The sequence below is a fragment of the Manihot esculenta genome, chromosome 15 (assembly GCF_001659605.2).
Source record: "Manihot esculenta cultivar AM560-2 chromosome 15, M.esculenta_v8, whole genome shotgun sequence".
Taxonomy (NCBI): domain Eukaryota; kingdom Viridiplantae; phylum Streptophyta; class Magnoliopsida; order Malpighiales; family Euphorbiaceae; genus Manihot; species Manihot esculenta.
Window position 1 is genome coordinate 4766781 of NC_035175.2, and position 8809 is coordinate 4775589.

At 34.7% G+C, this 8809-nt stretch overlaps 1 long non-coding RNA gene across 2 annotated transcripts; it reads left to right on the forward strand.

Moving 5' to 3' along the window:
- Positions 1-800: 800 nt before the first annotated feature.
- Positions 801-7432, forward strand: LOC110602240. Of its 2 annotated transcripts, XR_006348688.1 has the most exons (4): positions 801-898; positions 2336-2473; positions 5488-5580; positions 6214-7432. It is a non-coding gene; the product is annotated as an uncharacterized LOC110602240 (long non-coding RNA). The 2 variants fall into 2 exon arrangements; XR_006348687.1 differs by lacking the exon at positions 801-898 and having other exon boundaries at positions 960-2473.
- The last annotated feature ends 1377 nt before the right edge of the window (positions 7433-8809 follow it).

Below are 8809 nucleotides of genomic sequence, written 5' to 3' on the forward strand. Positions count from 1 at the left end.
TAATGCAACTTAGTTTCAATGGCCCAAAAAAAAATTTTAATATTAAAATTGTTTATTACAATTAAAATAATAAAAATAAATATGAAAATAATTAACATTCAATTCTAAATTTTTTTTATAATATTAAAATATCACATCTATATTTTATTGTATAAATAGATTCTTTTAATTTTATAATATTAAAATAACAGTTTATCCTAATTAATTTGATTTAATGTACAGAGGACATATTAATAATTATTTATTACTTTAATTTTTTTTTTTTAAAAACAAGCATATAATATATATATATATATATATATATATATATATATATATATATATATATATTCTTAATTCTACAAACCCAGCATCAATCTGTACTCCATTATAGATGATTTTGAGTTTGAGCATCGCTTTCGCCAGGAGTGTTTGATTTTGATACTCAACCCACATCAAATAGTAGAACAAAGCGTCACCTTCAAGATTCCATACAAATTTGTTCGACAGTCTTCTTTTTATTAAGATTATCCAAAACCCTGATTATGATCGAAAAATCACATTTGATTCACCTCTAACATCAATCAAAAACAAAATCATAAGGTTTTTGGAAATATAAAATATTTTATTTATCCTTTTTAATTTTCCCATTTTAAATTTTGTACTCCTTTAATAATTTAATATTTACATAAAATATTGGTAATAAATTAATAAAGTTTAATTTGACAATATTAGAGCAAAACTCTTCTAGTTTTCTTTTGCCACTTTTTTAGTAGTTTCAATTTTAGTGTAAAAATAGCACTGGAATTATTTTACTTCACTGATGGCAATTGCATGCAAGTCCTCAATGCCGGGGTTCTCCCAGTTCGTTTGTGGAGCAAAATCTTCTCGTCTTTTGCATTACAATCAATTTTCAAAGGTAACAGCCAAGGTTTCTCAAAACAACTATCAATTTTTATCTCGTATCTCATTAAATTTTGCCAATATGTACAGTTCTAGACCACGTTGTATTTCAGCTTCTCCTAGAATCAGCATTTCTTACATTCAAAATTACGAAGCAAAGTTACTGGTGATATGGGTATTAAAGAAAATGCGGCAATGGGTGTGAATTTGGAGATGATAAGATTATTGGTCAAACGCGGCCTCGTTGTGGTTGCATTTGATATGTGGGGTTTTGGTGTTTGGGCGCAAAAGGGTGTTTGCTGCCGAAGGTGTCATAAATGCTGATTATGGTGTTGTTGGCCAAAGCATATTGTTATATCGAGGAAAGCGTGCGCTAAGCTTTCTCACCTTATTATGGTTTTCAAGGATCAAGGTTTGGTATTGGCTGCTCTTCTAGGTTTATCATTTTTTTTCTATGGCTGAGACTTCCATAACCACGCTATGGCCGTGGAAGGTAAGAATCTTGTTATGTTCCCATGTATAGGATCTCTTCACAGGCGATGAACTCAAGATTGCATGGATTTTTAGGTTTATTGGATGTTTTTTTGTGTATGAACTTGGACAGGTCTTGTGTATAATGAACACCCCACTTGTAATTATGAAAAAAAAAAAGATTACAACACATTCATGATGCTGAAAAGCTGAAGAATCAGAAGAAATTGAGTTCATGGTGCCTCCTTGTGATATTGAGCTAATGCGACATTTGATTTATAAAATGCAGCAATATTGCTAATGGTGTTTTTCTATCATTTACAAGAGAAGAAAAAGGAGGGGAATGAGAATTGCCTATCAGTGCGACTGTGTGAGATAGTTGGTGAACTTAACACTTTGCAATAAACTTATTCGAGCATGATATCTAGTTTGACTTGGTGTATTTGAAGAACTTATGTTGAGGAAAGGATCAAGGTTTATAACTTGTATTGCAAGTTGAAGTATTAATTTTAATCTTGACTTTGACATTTCAAGAGAGGGTGGATTTGGTGTAAAGTTACTCCATTTGTGATCGGGAGCTCATAGGTCCGAGCCACAGACACAATCTATCTGCAATGGGGCTTAAGGCTATGTACATTAACCCTCCCCACGGCCCACAAGTGTGGGATGTTCTCGTGCCCAATGTCACACTTTGACTGAAATTTAATGAATGTGCTGAACAGAATATGACAATTCATCTAACACAGAGAAATTGAGTTGACATCATTTAAAACATTTTTTTGTAGCATAATTTTATAAAATAAATACAGAAACGGTTATTGAGATTTAAGCTGCAATACCCGTCTTTTCAGCATACTGTTTTCCATATAGTATTATGTCTGGTAAATTCAGCTGGATTCTGATGTTTGCATATGTTACCTCTTTTCATCTCTGTGATGATTGTTCTTTGAATTTAATTGTCCACCCAACATTAATCTCTCAGCCTCAGGTCCGTGAGCTAGCTGAAAAAGAGTCTGATGATGGTGTGTTCATAATGCATCCTAGAGATATACTCGGTTTCTGACAACAATTCTCATCGGCACAGCATACTTTCCCCTTCTAACCATTGATATTTGATAATGTAATTGATTCCAAGTTTTCTGCTTGAGTTTTGTTATAAATTATAGGAAGTAAATATATTAATATAGGAAGTAAATATTGATAGATGGGTTAGTTGCTTAATCTTAAGGATTGTATAATTATAGACTTGATTTTCTTTCCTGTTTAGATATCATTTTTTATATATAAATAGGTTGTAATCTTTATTATGAAATACAATATCAAATATTATATTTCTACATGGTATCAAAGCCAGGTTTGTAGAGATTTATTTTCTCTCTCGTCAAGTTTTAAATTTTTGGAGACTCAGGACTCCTGTGCTTTTGTGTTATCCATCTAGGATAATATTTGTCTCTCACCGTTCACTTAGAGAGGATGCCAAAGTCGCCTTGCAGCTCCCTTGTCAGATTTGTGGTTCGTTTGCCGTTTGGGTGTTGGGTGAAGGCGTCTTTTTGATACTATTCATTTGGGTTACCCATAAAGAGTAACTTTTGGAGTAACTTTTGGAGACTTAGGGCTCTGTTTATTTGGGTTACCCATAAAAGAGTAACATTTGGAGACTTAGGGCTCTGTTCATTTGGGTTACTCATAAAGGGTAACATTTGGAGATTTAGAGTTCTGTTCATTTGGGTTACTCATAAAGGATAACATTTGGAGACGTACGTAGCGCTCTGTTCATTTGGGTTACTCATAAAGAGTAACATTTGGATCTGTTCATTTGGGTTACTCATAAAGAGTAACATCTTGAGACTTAGGGCTCTGTTCATTTGGGTTATTCACAAAGAGTAACATTTAGAGACTTAGGGCTTTGTTCATTTTGGGTTACTCATAAAGGGTAACATTTGGAGACTTAGGGCTCTATTCATTTGGGTTACTCATAAATGGTAACATTTGGAGACTTAGGTCTATGTTCATTTGGTTATCCATAAAGGGTAACACTTGGAGACTTAGGGCTCTGTTCATCAGGTATTGTTCACGGGAATTATTCATCAAGTACTGTTCACGAGTACTGTTCATCGGGGGTACTGTTCATGAGTACTGTTCATCGGATACTGTTCACGAGTACTGTTCACGGTACTGTTCATAGGGTACTGTTCACGAGTCACGAGTACTGTTCACGGATTCGAAATTCTATTCACAGTAAGGCGTTTTACCAAGCTAAGAAAATGTGGTCTTCCGTTCTAGTGCTGAATCTAAATGTCGAGTCATGGCAAAAACCGTTTGTGAAGTTTTGTGGGTACGTCAATTATTGGAAGAAGTCGGGTTTACAAATTCGGTGTCTGTTAAGTTGTATGGGACGAGTTGATTATATATGTAACAAGTTGGACATGATTAACATTTATGCTCCAACTTGAGAGGGAGTGATATAAATTATAGGAAGTAAATATATTAATATAGGAAGTAAATATTGATAGATGGGTTAGTTGCTTAATCTTAAGGATTGTATAATTATAGACTTGATTTTCTTTCCTGTTTAGATATCATTTTTTATATATAAATAGGTTGTAATCTTTATTATGAAATACAACATCAAATATTATATGTCTACAAGTTTAAAAACAATTTCTCATTGTAGATTCTATTTCTGTAATTAGTGTGGTCAATGTTGGGGCAACTGCATTAGTCACAAGATGCAGCCACAGCAAAATTTGGTGAAGCTGGTGTTAGTGCAGCCACTGCATAATGACTGAATGTTCAAAATTTCATTTATGTGTATTTGTTATGTCTCTATCTGTTAATTCATGCTGTGTTAGGGAGAAATGCCCAAGGGTGAACGGACCTTCTTGGTGTCTAAGCTGAGCCATGGGGTTAATGTCACAAATAGGTCTGACTTAATTGGTCAGCAGCTTTCTTCTCACAAACAGTAAAATGATGACAAATTGGAAAAATATCTTTGTTTGATTGTATATAAAGTTTCTTTCTTGTTTATGAGGTCATACATTAGAGATGAATGGGAAGGAATTCTAAAATTCTTCAAGTAAGACCTTATTCTAGGTGAATACAGGACTTCACTATGTAGCATGTAGCAGTCTGGCTTCTATGGCCTTTGTGTCATGCTTGCTGAATGTTATTTATAAATGTATAAGCTACACTAGAACGAAAATATGATGATTAGGTCCTTTGAGGTCCTTAGTTTAGAGTCGCAATAAATGAGATGTCAAATAGCTTATAGGTGTGTGTCTAGTGAATTCTTGAGCTCTTTGTCACACCCAAAGACATATTTGTCTTATTGCAAAAATTTTCTTCAATCAGTTATTTCTTTCTTTTCGTGAATCTAGGTTGCAATATTACTTCTCACTGAGATCACTCCAAAAAGTATAGCTGTTCACAATGCCACAGAGGTTGCTAGGTCTGTAGCTCTCCTGTGCCGTAGACAACTTTAATGCTACTTGCTAATGTTGTTTGTAATGCCTTTAGGTCAGGCCAGTGGCATGGCTTACCCTGGTTTTGTATCCTGTGGGAAGAGTTGTCACCTATCTATCAATGGGAATGCTAAAGATACTTGGTTTCAAAGGAAGAAGTTTAATGAGTCCTAAACTTCCCGAATCTTTCTATTAATTTACATTTTTTACTTGGAAGTTGGAAGTTGGGCTTTTTTTCAAACTATCCATTCTTATTTTCTGAATAATGGCTGTCTAGTTCAGGGATCTCTGTTTTCTGACTTTTGAGGAAGAATATTTGTGAATATGGGATATTCTTCTATATCAGTGAACAATATGCAAAAGTTTTATGGTTGAAATTATAGTTGCTACTTTTTGTCCATTTATAAACCTAAGCTTTTGATTCCAAGAAATTAAAATAGCAATAGCATTTTACAATTGTGATCAAAACAATTCTATAAATCTGAATTTTTTCGTTCATGCATCATTTTTCCATATTTTGCTCCTTTGTCATTTCCTCTTCATCTTTGGTACATGGATCCATGCTGGCATTTGTGAAAATAGATGTTTCTGAAGGTCATCTCATTTATGCTCACTGAACTCGTTTTCCTTATTTCTTCACATTTCTTCACATTCTTTTTTTTTTTCTTTCTAGTGAACCATATGTTACTGAAGATGATGCTGCAAGGAGCAGAACTGAGTGGGCAATAGAAAATCAGCATTCTGCTTCTGTAGCTTTTTCCAAGAGGTATATCCATCTTGTCCCTTGAGACAGGCCCGAATAGGCAGGCTAGGAAACAGGGCCAAGGTCAAAACTTCTGGCCTACTTGGGCCTATCCATAAATTTCAACAAGCCTGGTTATAAGCTTCATGTTTTATAAGTCTTTCAATAATTCTTCAAAATACTATTGTCAGGAAGAATGTAAGAATTTATGGGATCTTGAGTGAGTTGGGTGGAATTAATAGTTGCCTAAAGGACATTTTGCCTTACTATTTCAATGCAAATTTGCTAGATAAAACTAGTAGTAGAAAGCTGCAGTGCATTATACCATGACATTCCACTAACTTGTACAGATAGCAATTCAACTGTTTGCCTACTCAACAATTTTGGGCTGCTTTTAGATCCTGAATAGAATAGAAGTCGAGCCAATATATAGTTGCATGCATTAATTCCACGTAAACTAGGGATATGGGAAATGTCTTAACGATATTAACAGTAAATCATTTTCCTGGGGCCCAAATGCAGCTAAGATTATTTTATTGACTTGTTGCTCATTTCTTTTGTGGATATAACAGACCATGGGGTCTAACAAAGGCTTTATTTGGTTAGCTCTTACTGCATTATAATCAGTGTTTTTGTGATAAATTGTCCATGGTGCAGGTATTAGCTGGAAATGCCAGAAAAGTCGGTGCTGTTCGATTTGAACGTATAGACAATGATGATGTAATGTTGGAGACCAAAGAAGTAACCCACTAGGTTCCCAGAAACATGAAGAGGAAATGGAGCAGTGGTGAAGATTCTGATGGTTCTGATTATGATGAGGATTCATTCCAATTTAGACCAAAGCATGGTCTTTCTGCCTCCAATGTAAAAGCTGAACATGATGACAATGAGAGTCCTGGTAGACAGTAGTTATCTCTCTCTCTCTCTCTAACAGCTCCATGAAAGCAGTAAAAGGACTTGAGAAACAAAAGAATGGAACAAGGATACAGGAGATACAAACATTGTAAAACTTTTTCACAGATGAAGTGATGTATCAACATCTGATACATCAAAGTCATTTGCTATGCGTGCGACAGTATTTTTGGACCGTTTTGCCCAGTTTGGAGGCTCATTGATTACGAGACTTGTATGCTTGCTCTCCATGTTTGGCTGGAGGTAGCGAGAGCCTTGAAGTGGTTGCCCAGGTGAATGGCTTAATTCAGGGTGTAAAAAGGGCCTGGATGGCTCATAAGCTTTCGCTGACTTGACTTGTTCTGCTTCAGTGAAAAGTCTTAGGAGGTCCCTCTTCTGCCTCATCTCCTTTGCTCTCTCGAGCTGTCTAAACCTCTCTTGCAGAAGGGCAATGGAGGAAGGCATGATGGTTGGATCACAGTTTTGCGTACCCATTGATGGCTAACTGGTAATCTCTTAAAGGAGAGCACTGGGAGTTCTCTTTGGTAAGGCCTTGGATTTCTGCGTTGCTATATATAAGACGTGTATATGTGGTGCGTTCACTAATAGATTCTGAATGATGTAAAAGGAACAGTGGAATCGGCAGCTGAGTTGCTAAGTCCAAGAAGACATGGTTGTGTGGCTAACCTTAAGAAGTCTGGGATGGTGTATTTGAGAAAAGGCCAAAGGACTTCTCAAGGATAAAAGGGTAGGAAAAGAAAATACAAAATAAGAATGGAAGGTAGTTTTTGGAAGGGTTTATAAAGCGGAATAAAAAGATAGGTGATGCTTGTCTGCAAGAGCTGCTATAGCTTTGGAGAAGATGTGCCTCATTTGGTGGGACGTTTTTATTATTTATAGCTTTAAACATTCTCTTTTCAGCTTTGTGAAGTGCAATAAAAGAAAGTAAAAATAAGGATGTAGAGGCAGGACAAGGGTTACAACAGGGAATAACTTTTGATACTGATGTTCATTTTTTCATTTTTCATTTTTCATTTTTTTCTTTTTTGGATTGATTGAATCGTTCCATAGGAAGAAGAGAAAGTGAACCCACTAAACGGCTCTTCAACAAGAGTGGCAAAAGCACTCATGATTTGTCCTTGACTAGTTGGATGGAAGTGGCATGGATTGCAAAAAGAGTTGTAGAGATATTGAATACATGTGTGGCCATTGTTGCTGGATCCTTGCTAATATGCCAAATGACACCCACTATCTGTTAGTTTTAGCTTCAACTTAACACAGGGAGCGTGCTTATAAGGCACCCTACCCTACAACTAGGAATCTCATCACCTTCCTGCTCCTTCTATCTCTTATAATTCCACTTTTGAAGGTGCCCTTACTCCTCGTCCAATACTTTATTTGTTCGTTAAAGATTAAGCTGAGATGTGTTTCTTTCAGCTACGAGGCTGTTAGTTCATTGTATGTATTATTATTTATTTTTCACAAATCCAAACAAATTTAGTTGCGTATGTCGATTATCACAAAGCCTTTAAAAGGTTGTCGTATTCAAACAGGATGTCTTCATATCTTTGCTTGATTGGTTCAAAGAAGAGTAAAGGGGAGAGGATTTTGGGAGTTGTCTATACTCCAACGGAGTTTAGCGAGACTGAGATGGGCATTGCTGGCCTTACTGCTTTGTAATGTTGAAGAATGTTAGTGTAAAAGATTTTTTTTTTTTTTTTTTTTTAATTTTTGAGTGGAGAAAAGGATTTTAAAACAGATTTGGGTAGGAAAGAGCCAAGTGAAGGAGGATCCACATAATCTTGATATAGACACAGAAGTACGTTAAAGTGGGAACTGTCTTTCACGTGTCATGGAAATATCATCTCTTAAGGAGCATGGCCTTTTCTGTTTAGAGTTCATTTAGTATTGGGTTTTATCTAATTTTTATTTATTTAAATTTAGTTTTATAATTATATGATATTTAAATTTTTCTTTACAAACGTAAAATATAGTGTTGCATAAATAAGATATTTATTAATGTTTTTTAAGTAAGGCGTCCATTTTTTATTTAATAAAATACTCCTTTCTTAACTTTTTTTTAACATTTTCATGTATCAAAATAATTGGCTAAGGAACTTTTTCCTTGGCCTGCTTCCCCCACCCCTCTAAATTTCACATTCAATAAACACATACTTAACACTAATCTGTTCTTCACCGGAGAAAAATTTTCTAATTTTTGTTTTTAAAAAAATTAGAAAATGGATTTTTATATTCATATGCGACAGTTTTTTAAATAGGAACTGATTTAATTTTTTAATTTTATAAATTTAATTAAATTTTAAAAAATAATTTTAAGTTATTTTCCAATGTTTTCCTTTAC